General features: G+C 57.7%; 1 long non-coding RNA gene across 3 annotated transcripts; it reads left to right on the top strand.

The window, feature by feature from the left end:
- The first annotated feature begins 5,970 nt into the window (after positions 1 to 5,970).
- LOC134525372 (uncharacterized) lies at positions 5,971 to 9,518 on the top strand. Of its 3 annotated transcripts, XR_010073759.1 has the most exons (5): positions 5,971 to 6,215; positions 6,845 to 6,952; positions 8,242 to 8,460; positions 9,103 to 9,151; positions 9,258 to 9,514. It is a non-coding gene; the product is annotated as an uncharacterized LOC134525372 (long non-coding RNA). The 3 variants fall into 3 exon arrangements; XR_010073758.1 differs by having other exon boundaries at positions 5,973 to 6,215; positions 9,103 to 9,513; XR_010073757.1 differs by having other exon boundaries at positions 5,977 to 6,215; positions 8,242 to 9,518.
- Positions 9,519 to 11,414: the final 1,896 nt, after the last annotated feature.

Raw genomic sequence — 11,414 nt, 5'->3', positions numbered from 1 at the left:
ACATGTCCCCTGACACAGCCAGGGAACTGGAGCAGATGTTCAGCCTGAACCAGGATCCGATGGGGGAGCTGGAGTACCCCACCAAGTACCATGTGGACCCAGGGGCCTGGGGGTTGTGGGGGGCCGCTCCTCCCGAGCGCAGGCGCCGCACTGTATCCAGTCTGCTGCCCTGCCACCCAATTTTAGGAAGTTGTTAGCAGAGGGCAGTTCCTTCCCTTCCAGAGTAGGATTTGCCTCCGTGGCTCCCTCCTGCCCTTGTCAGGTGAGAGCTCTCGTCTGAAACCCATCTCCCTGGAGCCAGGGGAGTTGTTGGCCTGGCCTGCACCCCAGGGCTTTTTTGGGGTGCAGAATGTTGCATCCCCTGCTCCTGGTCCCAGTGTCAGTGTGTTGCTGGCCCACTTGCCACAGGCGTGAGGGAAGCTGCTCCTCCTACACCTCAAGGGAGCAAACATGGCTGTTTGCTCCTAAACCCCACTTGGATTAGGGTGCGGGGCCGTGGTGCCGTGCTGAGAGGAGGGGGCAAGGCAGCAGAGTGGCAGCCTGGACGTACAGCTCAAGTTAATGAAACACACCATTACTGTCGGTGTCTGTGTTTTGCTCTTCCAAAACAAACAAGACAACCAAAACCTTTAGTCATGGAAATGAATTCCTAAATATAATGGAGATGGGGCAGTGGTTTCTGGTGAACAGAAGTGTCTGAAGAGGATGTCCATCATAGTGGACGCTTTTGTGGTAAGAGCTGGGAAATCTCTCCCACTTCCCTCGTGTCGCTCAAGTCACAGGATAACTGTTTGCCCCGGCAGCCTGCTTTCCTGGGCGGGGATGGGGCCTGTTGCCTCGGCCACCTGCTACAGCCCGGTGTCACAGGCACAATTGCAATGCGGTTCTAGAGGTAAAAGGCACGGGACGGAGCGTGTCAGAGCGAGTGAGAAGCCTTGGAGGACTGTTTGTTGTCCTCGCTTCTTCCAGAAGCTTCACGCTTGACTGAGATCAGAGTCGGAGCAGTTCCTGATGCTAATAGAATCGAGATAAAGTTAAGAAGTGCTGATCCTGACAATTATTAGTGATTTCCGTCTTCAAACTTACCCACAGTCATGGTAAATGCTAACTTGGATTATTGTTATAAATAATTAATGTTTGCCTAAGGCAGAGTTAAGTCGTCTTTGTTTTGCAGAACTGTAGTAAATGCTATAATGGCCACTGAAATCATAATGTATTACATGGGCCATCTTCGCCGTTAGATCATGGGGTAGGCAGTGGGTTAACTTTATTCACTCTGTAGGAATTTCAGCAGAGGTGAGAATGCTGCGTGTTTTGCTGAGACGAATTGTTGTCTGGGCTCTCTCCTGAAGGAGACAGGTGTTGTGAAGACCGTGACCGGTTTACGGAAACATGAGCTTGTTGCAGACTTTGCAAGGAAATGCTTAGCCGGGTGGAAGAAGCTGGTGCTGGTTTCCCCAGAGGCAGAGAGGTAAGTGAACCTGTTTGGTGATCTTGATGGGTAAACTATGTTCTATTTTTGAAGTGGGGATGATAAACTTGTCTGCATACCATTGGGACCCCCCACATCTCCTGAGAGTGCCCCCAGTGTCCTCTAGGATCATATGGAACCACCTGGAGCACCCCAGGACTCCCCCAGAGCTCCCTGGAACCCCCCAGAACGCTCTTGAGCCCTCTGGGACTGCCTGGAACCCCCTGGGACTGACCCTCCCTCCCTCCCCCCGGGTACTCCTCACATTCTCCTGGTACCCTCCCAAAGCCCTGCAGGAGCCCCTGGGAATCCTCATGTTCCCCCAGGAGTCCCTGGAGCCTTCTGGGCCCCCTCACATTCACCCCAGGACCCCCTGGGGCCCTCTGGAATGCTCCAACACCCCCTTCAGGACTCTGAAGTGCCCTCCGGAGCCTCGCAGGACCCCCCTGGGACTTCCCCCCCCCAGTACACCTCACATCTCCCCGTGACTCCCCTTAGACCCTTCAGGGACCCTCCCACACCCACTCCAGGACCCCCTGGAGCCCTCCAGAACATCCCAGAGCCTCCCAGGTACTCCCCACGTACCCCTGGGACCATCCTTGGACCCTCAAGGTCCACCTGGGACCCCTCATGTTTCCCCAGGACAGCCTGGAGCCTTCAGGGAACACCCACATTCCCCTCACATTCCCCTCAGTGCCCCTCTGGGACCCTCACACACCCTCTCCAGAGCCCTCCCTGGACCCCCTGGAGTCATCCATCCCATACCCCCCACATCCCACTGGGACCCCTGGGACACCTATTACACCTGCTTCCCCCTCCCAGGGGACACCAGCTCCTGCCAAATTCTCTGTGAGCGCCGCAGCCTGATGGAGCATCTTGGCAAAGGAGAGATGAGCGAGAGAGGAACCAAGCGGGGACCCCCAGATGGTGGAGAGAAGGATGAAGGAGCTGCAGAGCAGAGACCGATGGCAGCTCTGACAGGATGAGAGAAGGAAAGGGAGATGAAGCGCTACAAGTTGCTGCAGAGATCAAAGAAGGGTTTTGCTCTAAAGCTTTAAAAAAGAGAGGCAACTGAATTTAATTTTTTTTTTTCCCTGATGTTTGGATGGTGTGCTCTGAAGTACTTTATTTCTGTCTGGCTTTAAGTGCCATGTTTCCCTGGCAGCCCAGTAGCATCTCTTTTGGGCAGTGCAGATGGACAGATGTCCCTCCTCCTTGTGTAGCACACAAAAAAAACCCCTAGTCAAATTATAGCTGTGTATTTTGGAGTGTGTGTCATGGTTTCAATTCACAGCTGTGCAAGCTGAATTAGTGCCAGAGGAAAGTCAAATACTTTTATAGTGGAAGTATTTTTACTGAATGTATATAAACATAGGCACACCTTTTCAGCATAAAGTGAATGACGGAGCTTTGTTCTTTATTGTTCCTTTTGCTCTTCACGGTTTTACCCTTCCCTCTCGGCTGCATCGACCCAGCGAGCGAGGTGGGCAGCGGCAGCAGCAGCCGTGTGAGGGCTGTAGCTGCCGCGGCGTGTCCATCAGCATCGATTCTGGTGTTATGGCCCAGCCTGGTCCTACTGCCCCGCAGGGTGATCTCCCTGCGGCCGCGCTGGGAGGAAGGGACCAGGCGTTTCCCAACGCTGGCTGGAGGGTTTGCTGTTAGCTAAGAATGTGTTCAAAATGGCAGCAATTAGACTTAATCCTGGCTTTAAGAATTGAGCTGGCGCTGGCTTCTGAAGGCTGTGCTGTATTTGGAGCTGAGGTGTTTCCCTAGAATCCTCCTGTAGCTCAGCTGCTGTCCCATCCCTCAGTCTGATGGAATTCCTCTACTCTCGTCTGTGCTATTCTTCTAGCACGCTGAACTATAATTAGTGATTTTTGTTTTCCAGGTGCCTTGTTGTACGTGTCTCGTGCTGCTCGAGAGATGCCCCAGCCCAGGTTTGCCTGCCGATGGTGCAGCCCCCTAGCCCTTGGTCTAGTTGTTTTGGTCATTTTTTTGGGGTGACTAAAAAAAGGGGTGTGGTGTGTCTGGGGGGTTATGATGTCATTTGGGACACCGCAATGTCACTGGGGCAGCGATGATGCGGCGGAGGAGCAGGTGAGTGGGGGATGTGGGGGGTTACGTGGAGTTGCCCCCAAAAGAGGCCGGTCATGGCCCCAAAATGTCTGAAAATTTGGTGTGTGTGGTGATTAAAAAGTGTTAAAACCTGTAACCGTAGGTGCGAGGCATTGAAATAGAGAACAATCTCTCATTTTTATATCTGTTGAAAAATAATATTCATTTCTGTATATAAAAGGAGTTCAAAATACAAACCTCTGTCTCTAAGGATTCTATACGATATAAAGGAGTTTAGACAATGAAAAGATTTTTAAAATATTTATTTATGAAGAGCTATTCACGTGTCAAAATGTATGTCTAAACAGATAGCTAGTCTAATTAAATGTTCTATATAAGTGCTAATATCTGTCTAAATAGATCTAACTCTTAACAGATATTCTATAGAAGTGTAAATAGATAATATGTATTCTCTAAGTGTATGTAAATAGATACAGCAGTGTAAACGTCTATGCTATATGAGGTTTCTAAAATGCAAAGAAAGGCTGTTTATAGAAAGGATTTAGAAACTTGCCCTCCCTTCTAGTCTCTCTTGGAGATGTCAAAGCGCTTTCCAACGCCCCCCCCTTCTCCTTTTCCCATCCCACTTCGGGGCTGATTTCCCCCGAAGCGGGGACTTTCTGCTGCAGGGCCGCATGGGCAGTACCCTCAGTTCCCTGATTCTGGGCCTGCACTGGGGGGCTCCCCCTAATTTTTTGGGGGGGAAATATCCCAATTTGGGGCTCCCAGGAAAGCTAAATTCACAGGGACTTGTGGAGCTGGAAAGGAGAAAAAACCACCCGTTTTCATGCAGGAAAGCAAAAATCACCAATTTTTATGTTGTGGATAAGGTGCCCCCCCTGCCTCCCTCCCTAGTATCCGGCAGACTTGCTGCTGTTGGCCCCCTGGCCACTGGGGCCCGCGTGGAGTGATGCAGCCTCCCTGGGGCTTGTTCTGGGGCAAAACACCCTGTTCCGCAGGTTCTTGGTGGAGAGGCGCTTGCTGTCGCTGCCTGAGCTGCAAGTGCAGACAGGGCACACACAGGGGAGCCCCGCGTTACGGTCCCTGGCTGGACTAAAGCGGGCTGAGATCGGTCACTGCTCATCACCCTAATGAGCGCTGAGAGTGGGATCATTCAGGAGGCGCTGCCGCCCGAAGGCCATTCCCGCAGGTGGGAGCCGCGCATGCGCCGTGACCCCGCCTCCCGCCCTGACTGCGTGTCTCGGCCCTCCCTGGCCACGCCTACTGCCCCTATCGGCCACGCCTCCCGCCCCCTGGGCCCCGCCTCCAGGCTCTCTCTAACCACGCCCACTGCCTGTATCGACCCCGCCTCCTGCCCATCATGGCCACGCCCCCGCTTCTGCTTGACCACACCCCCTGAGCGCATGGACCACGCCCCCGCCCCACTTGACACACCCGCACGCACACCCACCCACCCACCCAACCCCCCATCCTATTTGGCCGCGCCCCCTGCCCTCCCCTGGACGCACCCCGTGGCTCAAGCGCGGTACTGCAGCGCCGGCCCCGGGCGGTGGCCGGGCTCCATCCCCGGCGGCGGGGGAAGGCCAAAAAAAAAAAAAAAAAAGCCAATTTCGGGCTCCCGTGAAAGCCAAATCCACCGCGATTTCTGCAGCCGGAAAACAATTTGGGGTAAATAGGACCCTCCTCGGCCCCGCCTCCCGCCCCGAGATGGAGTACCGGCCTCTGCTCGCCGTGCCGTTCCCCCCCCGTACTGCGCATGCGCGGCCCCTCGCCCGCCGTACCGCTGTCCTGCGCGTGCGCAATCCCCGCCTGCAGCACCGCACTGTCCGCAAGGACACGGCAGCCAGCCCAGTACCGCTGTGCACTGAGGGTACGGGTCGTCCCAGCTCGAGACTTTTCGACCAAAAGCTGGTACTGCAGCTCGAGAGGGCTGAGCCGTCCCGCTCAGACTCACCTGCCGGCCCTTCCCCGAACTGCCTCCTGCCCCCTTGGTCCCCCCTCCCCGCCACACCGCCATCGCATCCCGCACCACCGCGCAGGTACTGGCCCACAGGCGGCCGCAGCGACCGGTGCCACCCCCAAGCTGCGGGAGCCCGGCTCGCCCTAGAAATGCCGGACCCCAGGAAGCGCTACGGGGGAGCGCGGGACGCGCAACGGGTTTATTTTGTGCTGTCGCACACAACTCCATAAAGGTTTTAAGGAGAAAAAGACGGGTTTGGGTGAATTTCCCCCCGCCGGGCCTGGCCGCACGACCCGTTGCCACGGCGACGGTACCCCGCCCCCGCTGGGGCGTCTTCACCATGGCAACAGCTCCCAGGCAGACGGGCGGGAGGGTAGGCCAATCAGGCCGTGGGAGCCGCGCTCCCATTGGTCTGATCGCCTTGCCGGGGGTGGGGCGCGGTGGGGGTTGACGGCGGCGACGGACCAATGGAACGGGACTATGCAAGTAGGGGGGCGGGCGGCGGGGCTATGGCCAGTGTGTGCGCGTCGTGGGCAGGCTGACCTGGGGCGCTCCGGAAGCGGAGGGTGCCGGGAGGAAATGGCGGCCAGCTCGAAGTCGCAGTGGGGCGGCCCGCGTGGAAAGCGGGGCTCGGCGGGCGGGTGCTCGGTCTGGCCGGGCCCGCGGAGCCGCCGCGAGCACGTCGTGAGGCATCTGGACCGCGTCAAGGTGAGCGGGGGGCGGCGGCGGTGGTGAACATGGCGGGGAGCGGTGGAGGACTTGAGGGTGCCTTGAGGGATGATGGGGACGGCTGAGGGGATCCCGAAGGGGCCTGGGTGGGCTGAGGGTGGGACTTGAGGGAGGCTGGGGGGAATGGGGGGGCTGTGGGGGCCCCGAGGGGTGGTGGAGGGAGCTGAGGGGGGGACACGGGCGCCCTGAGGTGGAACGGGAGGGTTTGAGGGGTGGCTAAGGGGGCTCTGATGGAAGCTGAGGGGGGGGGACGGGGGCCCTGAGGGGGAACGGGGCGGGTGGGGGTCCTGAGGAGGCTCTTATGGAGGATGGGGCGGAAGGGGAAGCTGGTGGGGGGGGAGCTGAGGGGGAACGGGGGGGCTGAGGTGGCCCTGGGGGGTGTCTGAGGGGGGAACGGGGCTCCTGAGGGTACTGGGGAGGCCTTGAGAGGGGCTGGGGGGTCCTGAGGGTTCCCCGAGGGGGACTGAGGGATGATGGTGGGGGCTGGAGGGACTCTTAGGGTGGGAAACTTTGGGGGGAATGAGGGGGCTGAGGGGGATCTGGGGGGCCGAGGGGGCCCTGAGGGTCTGCGAGGGGCTCAGCGACTCTTCCAAGGTCACTGTCGTCAGCTTCAAGGGAGTGTGCCCCGTCACTGCCACGTTTCGCCCCCAGCACAGGCTGCCTCCTCCACACCAGCTGTTCCCTGGGGGCCTGTGCCATTGCCATCCACGTCACAGGTATGGGGATACTGGGACCCCCCCTGGAGCTCTCTGAGACAGCCTGAGACCCCCCAGGATTCCCCTGGGACCCCCTAGGATCCCCTGGGACCCCCTGCCCCCGCTGAGAGCTCTGCAGGACACCCTGTGACCCTTCATGTTCTCCCAGGATCCCTCTGGGACTATCCGGGACCCTCTAGGATGTCTCGTGTTCCCCCTGGGGCTCCCTGAAGCCTCCTGGGACCCCTCACAATCCCCCCCAGGACCCCTCTAGGACCATCCCACACCCCCTCCAGGGCCCCACAGATCCCCCCTGGAGCCCCCCAGGAAACCCCAGAGCCCTCTGGGACCCCCTGGAGCTCCTCCGCAGTACCCCCCCACGTCCCCCTGGGACTGTCCTGGGACCACCCTCTTGCCCACCAGAGGCCTCCAGGACTGCTGGGACCCTCCCCCACAACCTTCAGGACCTCCCTGAGCCCCTCTGGATCCCCCAGAGCCTTCTGGGAGCTCCCCCCAGTACGCCCTACATCTCTGTGGGACCCCCCCACAGCCCCTGGGAGCCCCCTGGGATCTCCTGGGACCCCTCATGTTCCCCCCATGGCTCCCTGGAGACTTCTGGTACCCCTCCAAGCACTCCAGGATCCCCTGGAGACCTCTGGGTCGCCCTGACACCTGCTCTAGGATCCCCTAGAGCCCCCCAGAGCCCTCTGGAACCCACTGGAGCCCACCCCTGGTATCTCCCACATCCCCCTGGGACCCTTCTGTGACCTCCCGCCAACCCCATGAGAGCCCCTCGGAGTCCTCCAGGATCCCCTGGGACCCTTTGTCTTTCACCAGGGCTCTCTGGGACCCTCATGGGGACCCCCCACATTCCCTGGGATCCTCCCACACCCTCTTCAGCACCCCACAGATCCCCCCCAAAGCCCCCAGGATGCCCCAGAGACCTCTGAGACCCCCTGGAGCACCCCCCGCTACCTGCCACATCCCGTTGGGACCACCCACACCTCCTGAGAGCGCCCCCGGTGCCTTCCAGGATCCCCTGGAGCCCCCTGGAACCCTTCTACACCCCCTCCCCCCCTGCCCGGAGCCCTCCAGGACCCCATGGACCCCTCATATTCCCCCAGGACTCTCTGGAGCCTTCTGGGACCCCCTACGTTCCCCCTGGGACCCTCACACACACCCCCCAGAACACTCCAGAGTCCCCTGGGTCCCCCCAGGACACCCCAGAACCCTCTGGGACCCCCTGGAGTCCCCCCTGGTCCCCCCCACATCCCACTGGGACCCCCATGACACCTGCTTCACCCACCCAGGGGACACTAGCTCCTGCCAAATGCTCTGGGAGCACCGGAGCCCGACAGAGCATCTCAGCAAAGGAGAGATGAGTGAGTGAGAGAGGAACCGAGCAGGGACCCCCTGGATGCGGAGAGGAGGATAAAGGAGCTGCGGAGCAGAGACCGACAGGGGCTTTGATGGGACGAGAGAGGGGAAGGGAGATGAAGTGCCACAAGGTGCCCTGGCGATGGAGGAAGGTATTTGCTCTAAAGCTTTAAAAAGAGGCAACTGACTGTAACAGGTTCCACCCCCCCACCCCCCTCCCCAATATTTAGACGGCGTGCTCTGAAGTACTTTATTTCTGTCTGGCTTTCAGTGGCGCGTTTCCCCGGCAGCCCAGTGGCATCTCTCTCGGGCAGTGCCACTGGCCAGATGTCCCTCCTCATTGCGTAACACACAGAAAACCTTGTAGTCCAATTATAACTATATACTTTGGAGAGGGAGAGTGTTATGGTTTCAATTCACAGCTGTGCAAGTGAAATTAGTGCCAGAGCAAAGTCAAATACTTTTATAGCGTAAGTGTTTTTATTTGGTGTATATAAACCTAACACTCACCTTTTCAACAAAAGGGAAGGGACAAGGCATTTCCCAACACCAGTGAGAAGGTTTACTGTTGCACTAAGAACGTGTTCAAAATGGTAGCAATTAAACTTAATCCTGACTTTAAGAGTTGAGCTGGCGCTGGCTTTTGCAGGCTGTGCTGTGTTTGGAGCTGAGCTGCGTCCCCAGAATCCTCCTGTAGCTCAGCTCCTGTCCTGTCCCTCTGACAGAATTCCTCTACTCCCTTCCGGGCTATTTTTTAAAATGCTGAGCTATAATTGGGGATTTTTGTTTTCCAGGTGCCTCGTCGTAGGCGTCTCGTGCTGCTCGAGAGATGCCCCAGCCCAGGTTTGCAGCTGGTGGCGGAGCCCCCCTGAGGGGAAGGGGCCAGCCCTGGGTCTGGGTGTTTTGGGCATTTTTTTGGGGTGAATAGAAGGATGCCTGTTTGTCTCAGGGTTGCGATGATGTCATTTGGGGTACCTCGACGTCATTGGGGCAGTGATGATGCAGCGGAGGAGCAGGTGAGTGGGGACGTGGGGTTATGTGAGGGTCTCCCAAAAGAGGTGGTTCACAGCCCCAAAACGTCTGAAAATCTGGGGATGCATTAAAAAAGGTGAAAACCTGTAACTATGGGCGTGAGGCATTGAAATAGAGAACAATCTCTCATTTATATATGAGAAAAGTATATATTGAGAAATAATATTATGTATGTAAAATAAGTTCAAAATAAAAACCTCTATGTCTAAGGATTCTGTGCTTCCGTGTTATACAAAAGATCCTAGAATATACAAATATTTTAAAAAATGTATTTATAAAGAGATATTAGTGTCAAAATAGATGTGTAAGCAGACAGTCTAAATAGATATTCTGTATCATAAACGTTAATGTATAAGTCTAAGCAGATTTTCTATATAAGTGAAACAGGCGATATAAATTCCCTACATAATGTGCAAATAACTGAGGGGGTGCTGCCGCCCGGCGGCTGGAGGCGGGTCCTGCAGGTGCGCGCTCCCCGGTGCGCTGTGGCCCCGCCCCCGGCGGCGCTGTGCGTTCTTCCGCAGCTCGTGCGCGGCTTCGCGGAGACCGGTCTCCAGAGCGCGGCGGCCGGAGGGCGAACCAGGACCGCCGGGACTCCGTCGAGCTCCCCGCCGCCTCGAGCGGGATCGGTGCAGCCCGCCCGGCCTCGAGAGCGGCCGCCGGCGCTCCAGTATCGGCTCCTACGCATTACCGCGCCCCCGTCAGTGCCCGGCAGTTTTCCGGGTGTCCATTTCCATGGCCCCTCAGTCCGCCGACGCGCCTCTCTATGGCACTTTAGTCCTCCAGGACGCCGCTCAGTCAGCCGACGCGCCTCTCTATGGCACTTCAGTCCTCCAGGACGCCGCTCAGTCAGCCGACCCGCCTCTCTATGGCACTTCAGTCCTCCAGGACGCCGCTCAGTCAGCCGACGCGCCTCTCTATGGCACTTCAGTCCTCCAGGACGCCGCTCAGTCAGCCGACGCGCCTCTCTATGGCACTTCAGTCCTCCAGGACGCCGCTCAGTCAGCCGACGCGCCTCTCTATGGCACTTCAGTCCTCCAGGGCGCCGCTCAGTCAGCCGACCCGCGTCTCTATGGCACTTTAGTCCTCCAGGACGCCGCTCAGTCAGCCGACGCGCCTCTCTATGGCACTTCAGTCCTCCAGGACGCCGCTCAGTCCGCCGACGCGCCTCTCTATGGCACTTCAGTCCTCCAGGACGCCGCTCAGTCAGCCGACGCGCCTCTCTATGGCACTTCAGTCCTCCAGGGCGCCGCTCAGTCAGCCGACCCGCGTCTCTATGGCACTTTAGTCCTCCAGGACGCCGCTCAGTCAGCCGACGCGCCTCTCTATGGCACTTCAGTCCTCCAGGACGCCGCTCAGTCAGCCGACCCGCGTCTCTATGGCACTTCAGTCCTCCAGGACGCCGCTCAGTCCGCCGACGCGCCTCTCTATGGCACTTTAGTCCTCCAGGATCCAGGAAGTGCTCATCAGTCTTCTGGAAATCACCTGCTTCCAGCACTCTTCTAAAACCATAAAACACAATTAACAATTAACCACGAAAATATCTGAAGATCGCAAAAATAATGTGACGCCTGCAGAACTCTCTTCTCTACTGCAACAAGTAGACAGAACTTAACAGTGGTAAGAGAATCACCAGAGGCAAGTGCCTAATAGAAATAAAAATGACTGTTGCTTTGCCTGCTGGGAACTTAAGGCATAAGAAAAGGAGCTGCTGCTCCTGTGGCCGCCTTTTTGTCTTCTGGGGCGTTGTCCCTGCCCCTTTCTCCAGGGGACTGTGGGAAGGGCGGTGGACGGGCCGATGGCAGTGGACGGGGCCCGGGGTGTATGAGCCACAGGCTCGGCTCAGGAGCTCGTTCTGCTGCTGGGCTCCTCTGGGGTTGGTGCTCGGCTGGTCCTTCACTTGGCTGCAGCTTTGGGGCAGGCATGGTTTGGTGTTTAGGGAGGCAGAGGTGAGAAGGCTGAGCTAAGACCTTCAGGACCAGTACACATCCTGCCACCTGTATAGTAGAAAGTTGACTGGTATGCAGCTTTTTTGTTTCCTTTTTTTTCAGGTCAGTAACTTTGTGATGAGTGT

Source organism: Chroicocephalus ridibundus, chromosome 19 (genome assembly GCF_963924245.1).
Source record: "Chroicocephalus ridibundus chromosome 19, bChrRid1.1, whole genome shotgun sequence".
Lineage (NCBI taxonomy): Eukaryota > Metazoa > Chordata > Aves > Charadriiformes > Laridae > Chroicocephalus > Chroicocephalus ridibundus.
This window is presented reverse-complemented; position numbering and strand designations above follow the sequence as displayed.